The sequence below is a fragment of the Chamaea fasciata genome, unplaced genomic scaffold, assembly GCF_029207755.1.
Source record: "Chamaea fasciata isolate MVZ Bird 193981 ecotype frontalis unplaced genomic scaffold, bChaFas1.0.hap1 SCAF_18, whole genome shotgun sequence".
In the NCBI taxonomy this organism is placed as follows: Eukaryota; Metazoa; Chordata; class Aves; order Passeriformes; family Sylviidae; genus Chamaea; species Chamaea fasciata.
Window position 1 is genome coordinate 836375 of NW_027094103.1, and position 13901 is coordinate 850275.

The 13901-nt window shown below is 49.9% G+C and overlaps 1 long non-coding RNA gene across 1 annotated transcript; it reads left to right on the top strand.

Moving 5' to 3' along the window:
* The first annotated feature begins 6377 nt into the window (after positions 1-6377).
* Positions 6378-9253, top strand: LOC136298683 (uncharacterized). Its single transcript, XR_010723350.1, has 3 exons — positions 6378-6428; positions 6551-6634; positions 9122-9253. It is a non-coding gene; the product is annotated as an uncharacterized lncRNA (long non-coding RNA).
* The last annotated feature ends 4648 nt before the right edge of the window (positions 9254-13901 follow it).

The following is a 13901-nucleotide window of genomic DNA, read 5'->3' on the forward strand; positions in this document are numbered from 1 at the left end:
TCTGTTAGTGAAGGGACTTTATGAAGGATTTTATGAAAGACAAATTCATCATCTGGATTTTGCAGCTATGAACTCCTTTGTTATTAACCTAAAAATCCTTTATTAACTCCTATTCATCAGCTCTTAATTCCTTCAAAGGTGTCTCAAATTTTTGAAGCAGGATTTCTTTATTTCTACTTCAGCATCTTTTTTGACCACTTTTACCAGGCTGTGATCCCTTGGTGCTGTTGTTCATGGGTTTGCTGCTGTCTTCAAGCACAATTCCAGAGGAAGGGAATTCCCATGGACATCAGCAGGTGTTGTCACGATTGTGACCTGACCATCGTGGAATCACTGAGTATGGAAAAGACCTCCAAAATCATCAGCCCAAGCTTCAACCAACTCCTCCATGGCCACAAAAACAGATCACAGCCTGCCACATCTGCTGCATTTTTGAACATTTCCAGGCATGGTGATGCCAGCCGTGTCCTGGGCCGTGGTGCACATGTTCAATCACTCTTCAGTGAAGATTTTTTTCCTGATATTCAACCTGAGCCTCCCCTGGTGCAACTTGAGTTGCAGCTTGAGGCCGTTTCTCCTTGTTTAATGTCTCTGTTGATGCCCAGCAAGTGTCACTGCAGGTGAAGTGCAGGGGCCAAGGAGCAGCGAAAGCAGAGGATGCAGGAATGCTGCACGTGCCAGGAAAACCACTCCTAACCCAACACCACTAAATAAAAGCTTGTAAGTCTCTGCATAGGCTGAAATTCGCTGAAATATCAGGAGAGCAAAGACAGGGGAGGAATAAACACAGAAATGGGAGTTTTCATTATGCCCAACACAAGACCTTGCAATGAGCTCAGGTGTAGAAATCATTTTCACACACTCCAAATGACATTTCCTGGGAGCAAGAGCTCCGAGATGCCATCGGGAAAGAAGAAATTCTTGATTTAATCCTGAGTATTGAACCAATCCTGTTCCAGGTGCAGCCTCAGGGTGGCTCTGGAATGGTGATCATTGTGTTTGTGAAGGGACAGGGCCACAAGTGGAAATCTGTGATCACATCTGAATTTCTCCAGCTGCTCCCGAGCTTCCTTTAAAAGCTGGCTCCTCATTTGTTGCCTTTCCTTGCTAGAATATTGGGATTGATTTAAGGGGTGCTTTGCATAATCCACTGACAGCAATTCCAGCTCTGAATTCCTTTAAACCTCTTGGGTGGGTGCCATCAGTTCCTGCTCATTTCCCACCTTTCCTTTTATTCTTTCAAAGGTCCTCCTTAGGAGCCCATGGCTGGTCAGGCTCTGTAAAAATCCACTTCCCTGAACCCTCCATGGCAGCCCCAAAGCAAAGCCATAAAACCGTCCCTTTCTTCTTGAACCCTCATCTTCCTGGAGATCTCCTTTTAAACCTCATTTCATAATGTTCTGGCAGGTCTCCTTCTAATGTATTTGGGAAAAAAGTCTTCTATTTCAAGCTTCAGTTCTTCAGTAGATTTGCAGTTTCTCAGAAGTTTGTTCCTCTTAAATTCTGGTTTTGTTTAAGTCACAAGAGCTCTTCTCTATTTTTCTTTTTAAAAAATTATATACTCATTTAATTCAATCCTGTTTAACTCTAATAATTCCCTTCACCCCACGGTTCAATCACTTTAGGGCTGTCAGGGGCTGTGACCTCTCTCCATCTCTGCCCATCCATGGGAACAGGCAGATCCCTGTTTGGAGCTTGCCAGGCTTCTTGGATCATTATTTTCCCATGTTTTCTCAGATTTCTCAACTCTTCCACCTGTAGATGGTGTCTCCTGCCACCCACTCCCCTTCCATAATCAGTGACAATACTCAATTTGGGGAAATCTCCTTTTCCAAGAGTTCAAGGAAGCATCTGGAGCTCTGTCCCAGTTACCATTTTTCCATGGTTAGCTCTGCTCTGGGGGGTTTAGCTGCAGGCAAAGGTGCACAAAGGTATAGAAAAAAAAACAAACAACCTTTTCCTGGAGTAGGTCCTGGAGACCAGCAGGGAGAGTCCACCAGGAGCATCCCGAGTGAGCTGAGCAGTGAAAACATCCTGAGTGCATCTTGGATTTAACAGCAGAGAGCTACAGTGTCTGTGAGAGTGTCTGTGAGAAAATGATGGAAAATTGGGATTTCCTGGCACCTGCTTTGGCCTTCCCACCAACACAAGGGTCCTGCAGGTGCCAAGTGACTTAGAGAGGACACAGCCCCTGCAGGGAGGGCTCAGGGTCACCAGCCAGCTCCTCCTCCATGGGAATCTTTGTGGTCTCTGACCCCATGGAAGCTCCTGGAGATCCATCCTCAGGGAGCAAACTTGGCAGCTGAGGCAGAAATTTCCCTTCACAGCAGATTTTCAGCTAAAACTTTCCTGGAAAGAGAAATTTGTCCCTCTGAAGGCTCCAATTTCGGTGTGATTTTCCTCATGATTCCTTTTAAATATCAGGATGTTCAATTTGACGGTTTTAAGGATTTAATTTTTTTTTTTTTAATTCCCAGAGTCTTTGGAAAATTACTTTGTAAATCTAAGAGCTTTTTTTTTTCTTTTTTTTTTTTCTGTCAGGAATTTTCATGGGAAGAAGAAGCAGTTCCCAAGCACATGTCAAAAAGAAAAAAAGAACTCCTTGTCCTTTGCAGCTGATCCTGGTGGCCTCTGAAGGTCTGGGATTCTCCCTCTGACTCCAGAATGGGTTCACCCTCAAACACTGTTGGGGATCATGCCAACAGTGAGAGCAGACACTTTATCTCTTTTCCACAGGTACCAGGGAACTGTCCCTGAAGATCTCCAAACCATTCCTTCCTCCTGGGAGCGAGCAGTGAGCAAACACAATTCTGCACTGGCCCAACCTGTGCCAAGTAGAATTTCTGTCCGTCCAAAATCCCCATTAATTTATTTTGGGAGCCTGCACATCAGCAGTCCTGTACAAGGTCCCTGCCTGTCAGCAGGACCAACACTGGGAAACTCCCAAAATGAATGGGAGATGGTCTTGCTTCCTGCTCCGTGGCACCAGGCCCTTTCCAAGGTCAGGAAAAGCCATCTCCACTTGTAAATCCCCACTCCTGTCAGCACAGAAGGGCCCTGCCTATAGGAGAGGGAAATGGAGATATTATGTCAGTTCTCAGCTGGTGTTTCACTCTCCTAAGGAGCTTTTTTATGTCTAGGAGTTAGCAATTCCTACATTCCTTTTAGGTTCTGCTCAGCTTGAACAAATATTAAATAAGAATTGGGATTTAGGGGAGGTGGATCAATTCCTGCAGCCAGGCAGGGATTTTGAAAGGCAGGATCCAACCTCCTTGCATGGATTGTGCAGCTGAAGGCACTGTGGATAAATTCATCCTGAGGTAAAGATTCCTACCCAACATTCAGGTTTTACCTGCACCAGATCAAGAGAGGCACAGCCAGATGGATTTATCAGTGGAGCGGTGGAAAAACAGCCCCTGGCACATCCAGGGAATATTGATTTATTCCTGATCAAGGGCAGGATGTGTGAGGGTGATTTCTGTGCCAGGCAGATGATCCTGGGTGCTGCAACTGGGAATTGCCCACTGAAACATGAGATCCATGTCCTGGGTGAGTCAGGGCATCTTGGAAGGGAGGGAGAGAAAGATCTGTCAGGAGAGGGCTTTGCACTGGTGGTGACCCTCAGGAAGGGGCTGTTCCCGAGGGGAACCAGGGTTTGTATGGAAATCCCACAGCAGAGGATTTTATCCAGGTTATTTTCACCTTCCATAACCCTGCCTTAGACATCCTCATCCTCATCTTCATGGCACCATCCAAAGGGTGTCCAGCATGGATATCTGGGGAATGTCAGGTGGAACGCTGAGCTTGGGAGGAGGAGCTTGTCCTGGTGCCTCCCCGCGTTCCTGCCATGGTCGCTGCCAAGCTCAGGCTCCAGCAGGACCCTCCTGTTGTAGGAGAACATCTTTTCCTCTTCACACAGGTTTGGCTCCCAGTTTGGACCTGAAGGACCCCACTTTAATCCTTCCCTCCTCCAGGCCATGCACCTTTCGTCCAGTTTCCTAAAATCCCACTGCTGCTTTTCCCGGTTCTGCTTGCAGGAAGTTGGAGGGGTCGATCAGGGCTCCCTGGGCAATCCCTGGTGATGCAGAGCTGTCGACACCTGGGATCTGGCAGGAATCTGGCTCCTCTCCACCAGGAGCTGCTTTCCTTGGCTCCTCACACCTTCACACCAAGAGGAGCCAATCCCAGTGACAAACACGGGGCCAAATAGTTCAGGAGCCTGCCTGGCCAACCAAGGCTCAGGACAAGTGCTAATTTTCTGTCATTAATTTGGGGAGTAGATTTGTCATAACTGTGGGTTCTGGTGTAATTCCAGCTCTAATCCCACTAACAAGATGAGCTGCCCTGCTGGTACTTAATGTGGCTGAAAGTGGGAATTCTCCTGCCGGGAAAGGCAGCCGTGTGGAACAGGAGCAGGGCTGGCTAACAAGGCTTAAACTCCAGCATGGACCTCCGAGGAGGAGCTGTGACACTGCTGGGCCAGCAGAGAAACGAGGGCTTTGGGTTCAAGGGATCATGGCTAATGGTGATGAAGGCAAGGTTTTATTCCATTAAATAAAATGAGGGAATTTAAAGCTACCTGACTTCTTCCAGATTAACAGGGGGAAAAATTCACTGGGAAGCACTCAGAGGGAAGCTCAGCCTGGGAAAGGTCACCGCACAAAATTGGCAAGAGCATCGCTGTGCCTCTCTTAAGTCTTCCCAGTCTGCCAAGTGCTGCTCAGTCACAGGTTCAGACCATTCCCGAGTGTTGTGCGCCTTGCCTAGGACTGACTCACCTTTTATGGTGGTCAAGGAAAGCTCCCTCCTGACCGCTCTGTTCTCCTTTGGGAGCCTCACTGACCACAGGTCCCCTTTTCTTGCCCCAGCCTTCAGTGTCCCAAATTCCTTGGACTTTCTGGGAATGAGCTCAGAGGCCAAAGCTACATTTATCTGCCACACAGAGGCACAGCCCCACAACTGATGTTCCCAGAGCCAGGAGGGATGCAGAGTATCTCCTCCCTCCTTCTCTCATGCTTTACCTGATTATTATTCAAACTGAAACCCCCCAAACCCAAAAAAGCAGATCCTCCAGGGGCAAAGAGTGGAGCAAGAGCAAGAGGAAGGGGAAGAAGTCACATCTGGGACCTCCCCATCCCCTACTGCACTCTAGGAGAGGGCTGGAGCCCCTCTGCTCTGGAGCCAGGCTGGGAGAGCTGGGAATGTCCAGCCTGGAGAAGAGAAGATTCAGGGAAACCTCAGAGCCCCTTCCAGAGCCTAAAGGGTCTCCAGGAGAGCTGGAGCGGCACCTGGAACAAGGGATGGAGGGACAGGACACAGGGAATGGCTTCCCACTGCCAGAGGGCAGGGATGGATGGGAGATTGGGAAGGAATTGTTCCCTGTGAGGGTGGGGAGCCTGTAGCCAAAGGATCTGCCGCTGCTGCACAGCCAAATTGCCACTTCCATGCAGGTCATCTTTATTCATTCCCTGTACTCCGAGGCAGCTTCAAAGGTTCAGGTGAAGGCTGAGCCTGCAAATTCTGGCAAGAAGAGTTGGTATTACTCAGAAACAATCCCCATCAGAACAGGCCAAACAAATGTGACCCTCATTGTCTCCAGCCTCAGCTGCCCTGTTTCATTGCTGAATCTCCCTCTCAGCTGAATCCTTTGACTTTGTGCAGGATTCACCCATCCTGCTGCATCAAGGGCTCAGCCAGACAGAGACTGACACCACATGTTGGGGGAGCAGCAAAGTTCCCTGAGCAGTTCCCTAAAAACAGGGGGCAACTTGGAGGAAAAAAAAGCCAAAGGCTACAAAACACAGAATCACAGACGGGTTTGGGCTGGAAGGGACTTTAATCCCATCCAGTGCCACCCCTGCCATGGGCAGGGACACCTCCCACTGTCCCAGGCTGCTCCAAGCCCCAATGTCCAGCCTGGCCTTGGACACTGCCAGGGATCCAGGGGCAGCCACAGCTGCTCTGGGCACCCTGTGCCAGGGCCTGCCCACCCTCCCAGGGAACAATTCCTGCCCAAAGTCTGATCTGAACCTGCTCTTTTTCAGTTTAAAGCCATTGATTTTATCCACCTTGACAAGTTTATTGTATTTTAATTGTGTATTTCCTGTTCCATTCAGGAGCAAGGATAATTTTCACAGCCTGAGAGATGCTGGGCCCTGGCTCTTCAGACAAACCATTTTCCTGGGAATTATCTCCCCATTAGGCTTCTTTACCTGAAAAATTGTCCAGCTGTTCTTCCAGGTATCCCACAGAGTCTATCCATGCAGCCCGTGGGAGTTCTCACAGATGTGCACCTCTGTACTTAATCAAGGTAATTATGTAATGATAATGACATAAATGGTGGTTAATAGGGCAAGGCTTAGTTTAAAGTGCAGAACCCTGGGTTTACCAAGGTTCTCCCAAACTATTCTCCTGCTGGACAGCCCCAGGTAGGTAAACTCCTCCTTTGTCAGTCCTTCAGGACAGTGCCGTTGTCAGTTCTCATGCGGAAGGCTTTGAGGGGGGATTTTAAGCACTCTCAGCTTATAAATATTTCATCATTCTTTACCAGGTGCTGTAGGTCTGCAGCCGCTCGTGCACATCGCTTTTACCTCGGTGTGAGTGAAACCAGGAGCTGGCAGCCTGCAGGAGACAGGTCAGCACTTTATCTTCTGAGCCAGCACCTCTTGGCCCCCCTTCCATCCTCAGATGCCTGATCCAAGCTTTCAGCAGCTTTGCAATGAGGGAATATCACTCCAAGATGAAGCACAGCAAACAAAGGGCTGATAGAATCACTGGCAACCCTGGAATTAGAAAAAAAACTTCTAAAAAACCCACATTTTTTCTGTTATGATGGGAGGGGGGGGAATCCTACACGATTTATTAGAGTATTTATGACAAATTAAAATGTTCCTGAGAATGACTGCTTTTCCTGGAGCTTGGGAAAGCTTTTTCCCCACAGGAAAGTCATTCAAAGGAGAGGTGGGAGAGGAGAGAACCGATGAAGGACTCTCTGGAGCAAAGAGGAGTTCACTGCAGACAGAGCCCAAACTCTGAAAGACTTGAGAAAGAAATAAGGCTTTATTGAGATTTTTAAAAAAGAATGTAAAAGAAAGCGTTGATCCAGAGAAAATGTCACAATCTGAGGGAATTACAGAATAAATTTTTCCAGTTTTTAATTCTTAAACTCTCAGTGCGGTTCCTAACACTGGCAATGCTGAACTTCCTCCTGCCCTGAGAACATGTCCCAAATGTCCTCTTTCTCTGAAAGTCCTTCTCTGGCATTTTATGGAGTGGGGATTTGCAGTTTTGAGCTAAAAATTCAAGTCCAGGCCATGCCCCGTGGAAAGGCCACCCTGAGGATATTGTGGATTCCCAATGCCTGCCTGGGATGCAGTCATCCAGCTGGGAGATTCTGCTGAACATTACATTAAGGAAGGGTCCACAGAGCCAAGAAAGACCAATTAAATATTGAATTTTCTTGTGTGGAGAGCTCTGCAGCTCTGCAGGAGCCAGGAGCCTGTCTGTCACCAGGAAAGTTCCCTTAGGCAGCAGCAGAAGTGACGTGTGAGGATGTGAAGGAAGCACCGGGATGCCTGAGCAGGCATCAATTAGTTTGGAGCTGATTGGGGAGTCCTGGGAACATCAGGGACAGGATTCAATCTGTTGGAAGTGGGTGGCAGCTTCTCTGCCGTGCTGAGACAGGTTTGTAAAGAGGAAGTGTAAAAATAATAATAGGAAAAAAAAAATCGGCAGCATTTCATTTGCAGGGGCTGAGGAGCATTTTCAACTTGGTCTGCGGCTCCTGGGAGCAGTTTGGGTGCTGGAAAATCTTCCCTGCTGAGCTCCGCAGGCCCTGCAGGACATTCAGGGCCAGGTTTTACTGGAAGGTCAGTGTGAGGGACGGCACTTTGCAGGAGATGCTGCTTTAGGGCTGCTGCCAAGGTTGCCAGGTTGTATCTGTGGGTCAGAGCTTCAGAGACGCTGGGTGAGAAACTTCCACCAGACCAACACCACGGAGTAATGGAAGGTGTCCCTGCCCATGGCAGGGTTGGAATGAGATGAACTTGAAGATCCCTACCAAGCCAAGCCATTCTGGCATTCCATGATTTCCCTTGGCCCTAAGCTCACCTCTGGACCTCCTGGTTGCTCTAGCTCAGTCCCTGAGGCCCTGGAGATGGCAGAGGTCTCCCTGTGCTGGCAGCAGTGGATCCAGCACTCCAGGAAGGCCCTGGAGCACCTGCAGAGCAGCAGACTCTGCTCATTGACAGCTCCAGGTACAGGGGACCTGGATGGTGGTGGCTCATCCAGGGCTGCAGGGGGTGAGGGAGTTTGGGATTCAGTCCCTGTAGGACAAGGTTAATGCAGCTGTTGGAAGGCACAGGAATCTACGCCTGGCAGAGCATCCCTAATCCCTGTGGGATCCCCACAGGAGGGGATTTACCCTCCTCTCCACGCTGCAAATCCTACAGTCCCAGAGCCACGGATGCATTGGAGTTCCATGAAGCCAAGAAGGAAACAAGCAGGATGTGTGCAGCAGCTCAGGGCAGAGGGATGTGCCTGTGCTTTAGTGCCTTGCATTTATTCTTGGGGTTTTTTGTTCATATCTGAAGGCCATTTCATACAAATCATGTGTGATAAGAGGGTGTTGGATCCACCCACAGTGGATGCAGTGGAGGTTCATCTTCAGTCATGTGCCAAAGGTAAAAAGATTCCTGGCCCTTGCAGAGGTTCATGGCCCCAGTCAAGTGGGATGGGGACAAAGCCATTATTTTCCATTCAAGTCCTGATGATTTATTAATAGTGCTCAAAACTGCAAACCCCCACCCCATGAGATGCCAGGAAAGAGCTTTCAGAGAAAGAGGACATTTGGGATGGGTTCTCAGGGCAAGAGGCAGCTCAGCACTGCCAGCATTAGGAATTGCACTGAGAGTTTAAGAATTAAAATTTGGACTAATTTAATCTGTAATCCCCTCAGACTGTGGCATTTTCTCTGGATCATCACTTTCTTCTGGGTTTTTTTGTTTTGTTTTGTTTTGGGGTTTTTGTTGGTTTTTTGTTTGGTTGGTTTTTTTTTAATCTCAATAAAACTTCATTTCTCATCATAATAAAATTTAGCTCTTTTTTTGAATATTTTCACCAGCTCCACCTACTGCTCCTCCCATCCTCTTCAACACTTCCTGACTCACTGCTGCTTCCCCCCCTCCGGATGGGGATTGGGAAGCTGCTTCCCAGCAGAGGTGGGTGCAGCCTCCCCTCAACCAGGTCTGTGATGGTGGTCAGGAAAAAGCACAGGAACAGGCTTGGCTTTTGCTTTGTGGAGGGGACCACAGGACTGGAAGGAGTCTGGAGCTGTCCTGTTTGGGAATGTTGACAGGATGGCTTCAGTGTCTTTCCCTTCAGGGGTGGATCCTCAGGTCCAGCATGCTCTGGGATGAACTCCTGGTCATTCCCCAGGGATGAGCCCTTGGTCGTTCCCCAGGGATGAACACTTGGCCATTCCCCAGGGATGAACTCCTGGTCATTCCTCAGGGATGAGCCTGGGTCATTCCCTAGGGATGAACTCCTGGTCATTCCTCAGGGATGAGCCTGGGTCATTCCCCAGGGATGAACTCCTGGTCATTCCTCAGAGATGAGCCCTGGGTCATTCCCTAGGGATGAACTCCTGGTCATTCCTCAGGGATGAGCCCTGGGTCATTCCCCAGGGATGAACTCCTGGTCATTCCTCAGGGATGAGCCCTGGGTCATTCCCTAGGGATGAACTCCTGGTCATTCCTCAGGGATGAGCCCTGGGTCATTCCCCAGGGATGAACTCCTGGTCATTCCTCAGGGATGAGCCCTGGGTCATTCCCCAGGGATGAACTCCTGGTCATTCCTCAGGGATGAGCCCATGGTCATTCCCCAGGGATGAACTCCTGGTCATTCCTCAGGGATGAGCCCTGGGTCATTCCCCAGGGATGAACTCCTGGGTCATTCCCCAGGGATGAACTCCTGGTCATTCCTCAGGGATGAGCCCTGGGTCATTCCCCAGGGATGAACTCCTGGTCATTCCTCAAGGATGAGCCCTGGGTCATTCCCTAGGGGTGAACTCCTGGTCATTCCTCAGGGATGAGCCTGGGTCATTCCCCAGGGATGAACTCCTGGTCATTCCTCAGAGATGAGCCCTGGATCATTCCCCAGGGATGAACTCCTGGTCATTCCTCAGGGATGAGCCCTGGGTCATTCCCCAGGGATGAACTCCTGGTCATTCCTCAGGGATGAGCCTGGGTCATTCCCCAGGGATGAACTCCTGGTCATTCCTCAGGGATGAGCCCTGGGTCATTCCCCAGGGATGAACTCCTGGTCATTCCTCAGGGATGAGCCCTGGGTCATTCCCTAGGGATGAACTCCTGGTCATTCCTCAGGGATGAGCCCTGGGTCATTCCCCAGGGATGAACTCCTGGTCATTCCTCAGGGATGAGCCTGGGTCATTCCCCAGGGCTTTGGCTGTGTTTCTGAGGGAATGTTTCTCCCTGAGGTTGCTCTGGGTCTCTGCAGGTGCCTCCTGCAGCAGCACCCCCAGGGCTTTTTCTTCCTTTGCATTTCCAGTCCACGTTTCAGCTCCAGGCTCTGAAGTCTGGCAATCCACTGGCACTTTCCTTTCTCCATTTTCCCCTCTGTCTCTACAGAATTCCACATCCTGCACAGGAGTCTTCCAAGCTCTCTTGATCTAATAGAGCACTTTGAAACATGGATGTTTTCTTCCACTCCACAGTCTTAAAGCAGGAGACTCCAAAGGGCAAAGTGCTGGATCCAGGTCCTGGATCACCAGGAGTTCACAGAGTCATTGATGTGTTCCTTGAGGCCATGGAAAAAGGGATTCCCCTGACAATTAAGAAGGAATTGTTCCCTGGGAGGGTGGGCAGGCCCTGGCACAGGGTGCCCAGAGCAGCTGTGGCTGCCCCTGGATCCCTGGCAGTGCCCAAGGCCAGGTTGGACATTGGGGCTTGGAGCAGCCTGGGACAGTGGGAGGTGTCCCTGCCCGTGGCAGGGGTGGGATGGGATGGGCTGTGAGGTCCCTTCCAATCCATTCCATTCTGTATTTCTAATTACTCAGAGCCAAGATGTTGCCTCAAAACAACTCAGAACCTATTTGACACCATCCTCCCATGGCAGGTTTACTCTTCTGTGGGAAAAACACCCTAGCTGAATTCCTCCAGTCTTTTCCCATATAATTTCCAGCCCCCAATCATTCTCTTTTCAGTTCACATCTCTTTTTTCCTCTCTTTCTCAGAGTGCATTCCCACATGGGGATCACGTCCTTGCCAAGCCCCTGAGGACCCTCAGCTCTTGCTGCTGAGTGGGGTCAGGGGTAACTTTGTCCTCCCCATCTGTAGGACCCACTGGAAAGCCCAGATCAGCCTCTGAAGTTGTGGTGCCACTTGTCAAACCACATTTGACTTTGAGCATTTCATCTCTCCTTGTCCTCACTTCTCACCTGCCTTTGCTGCACTTCACCTTGTTTTACAAGAATTGTGTAATTGAATCATGAATTGTCACCATCAGCCCTCCTCCAGATTTATCCACAGAGCTGAAAGGAGGTTTTTTGTTGCCTCAGCATGGTTGTGTGGTGCTGCTTGGGGTCTCAAGAGGAGCTGGTGCTTCCAACATCCCAGGAGAGCAACCCCCTGCCAAACCAGCAGCTGGAGCCCAGCTGGGACATCCTGGGCTCTCCAAAATGGAACAGATGTCCCCATTTAGGCTTTTAGCTCTGTCTGATCCCTTCTATCAGCTAAGCTGGTGATAAAAAGATGGAAACAAATAGCTGGCTCTTCAATCCCCCTGGAAATGTGGCACTATAAAATGAGCTAAATTGTCCAGCTGGAATCATTTTCTGTGGGGTCAGAGAGCCAGGAAAGAACCAAAAGAATGAGGAGCATCAGGAAATCTGTTCTTTACCTACAATGACAACAGGCATCTGCCAGACAATAAATTTGTAGCCCCGTTCTTGCAATGTCAGTGAGTAATTTTATTATTCATCAAAACTAAAATATCATGTATAAAGATGTGTTTGTAGGAGCCAAAGAATGTGTGATTCTTTATTGATAGGGGGGGTTGCATATTTTATATCTGTAAAACAGCATTAACATAAATTCCACAAAGATCTCGTCTATTGTCCGTGTGGGTGTTGGTCTGGCTTTGTTGATTAAAAAATTTTTCAATGAGCTGGGCCCAGGACAGAAGCCTGCCTGACTTAAATCCCTTTCTTGAGCAGATTTCTGATATGAAATTCAAAGTCTAATGTTTTTTAAATTGTGCCCACGCTGGATGATTTGCTTTCAATCCCATTTCCCTGCTTGGAGGAGCCTCTCCTGTCAGGTTGGGTCAAAAGCCTCATGAAAGTCGAGGTCTATCAAATCTATCACTTCCCTGTGTCCATAGGCCAACGACCCCATTAAAGGAAGAGATTAAATTACTCTGACATGATTTGTTCTTGACAAGTCCACACTGGCTGTTCCCACTCGCTTCTCTCCTCGCAGTGCTGATAAATTGATCGGTTCATAATTTGCTCCAGTATTCTTGAGAAGCTCAGGATCCATCATTCCCCACCTCTTCTTCTGGCCACAGCTCTCCAGGGTGACCCGTGGGCTATGGGAAACTCCCCTGTTCTTTGGGAAGTGCTTCATCCATGCCTTCCACGTTGTAGGAAAGCCACAAGCGCTGGGACACGTTTTTGGAGGCTGAATTCATTTTGTGCATCCCACATGACCCCCTGTTGGGCCTGGGGGGAACTGGGGGCCAGGGATTTCCCCACAGGGCCGCTGTGCCAGACTGGGAGCCACTGGGAGGCTCAGGAGAAGCTGAAGGAGCTGCAAAGCCTCTCAGGCTGGCCTTTCCCATTCCCGCCGTGGGCTGGAACCGCGTCGGCAGCGCTGCAGTCTCCGGCATTTTGGGAATGGGCGGGCGGTGTGAACAAACAGCATCTGCTCCCGGGATCCCAGAGCTCTGCTGACGTCGGGCCGCAAGGAATCGTTGCTTCCCAGCTTTGATTCCAGCCCCCAGCCATTCCCACCCCAGCTGACCCTCCCTGCTGGCACACAGGAGCCCCGGGAAGGGGCTCAGCTGTGACGCAGCCAAGGAGGTTGGAAAAGCCAGGGTTTGCCTCACTGCCTTTGGAAAGTTCTGGCAGCAGGACAAGGCACTCCCGCTGAAGGTGAGCATCCCTGGAAAAATCCTCCAGGCAGAGGAGCTCTCAGTCAGAGATGGGCAAACCCTGCATCGGAGTTCACTGGGAGGAGCTCAGTGGGTCCCTCCCTCATGGGAATTCTGCAGGGAAGGAAAGTTTTCTCCCTTTCTCAGTGTTGTTTCCAAGTTACAGGAAGAAATGTGGGAGTTGGCACAGCCCCCGGGAAGGACTCCGGCTTGGGTGAATCACTGGATCTCTCCGCACCAGTCCCCAGCCCCACACTGGTTCTCAGTTCCAGGCAGAGCTGAGTTCCAACAAGATCTCTGGAACGCCAGGGATCATGGAGTGATCCAAACCTGGATTTGGCTGTGTTGGGGGTCCCGGTGCCCTCTGCACCTGAGTGAGCAATAAAAGTGGGGCACAGAAACCCAGGAACTGCTGCTGGGTCTCTGCTGACATCCAAGAGGATCTGGTCTGGGGAATCCCAGCCCGGGGAATCAGCTCTGCATGGGTACAGTGCAGGGTTCACAGGGGCTGGGATTTCTGTCCGTGGGCATCCAGGAGGCCACAGGCATGGGGAGACCCTGCAAGAGCCTCTGTGACCTTCACCTGAGGGGACGGTGAGTGGCATTTCAGGAAGGTGTCACCCCCTGCAAGTGTCCCCCCCTCCACACACACAAATTCAGGAAGGTTTTGTGGGCAGACTTTCTCTCAGCTCCTCTTAACAGAGAAAAATAGCAGGGAGAGGATTTGGCAA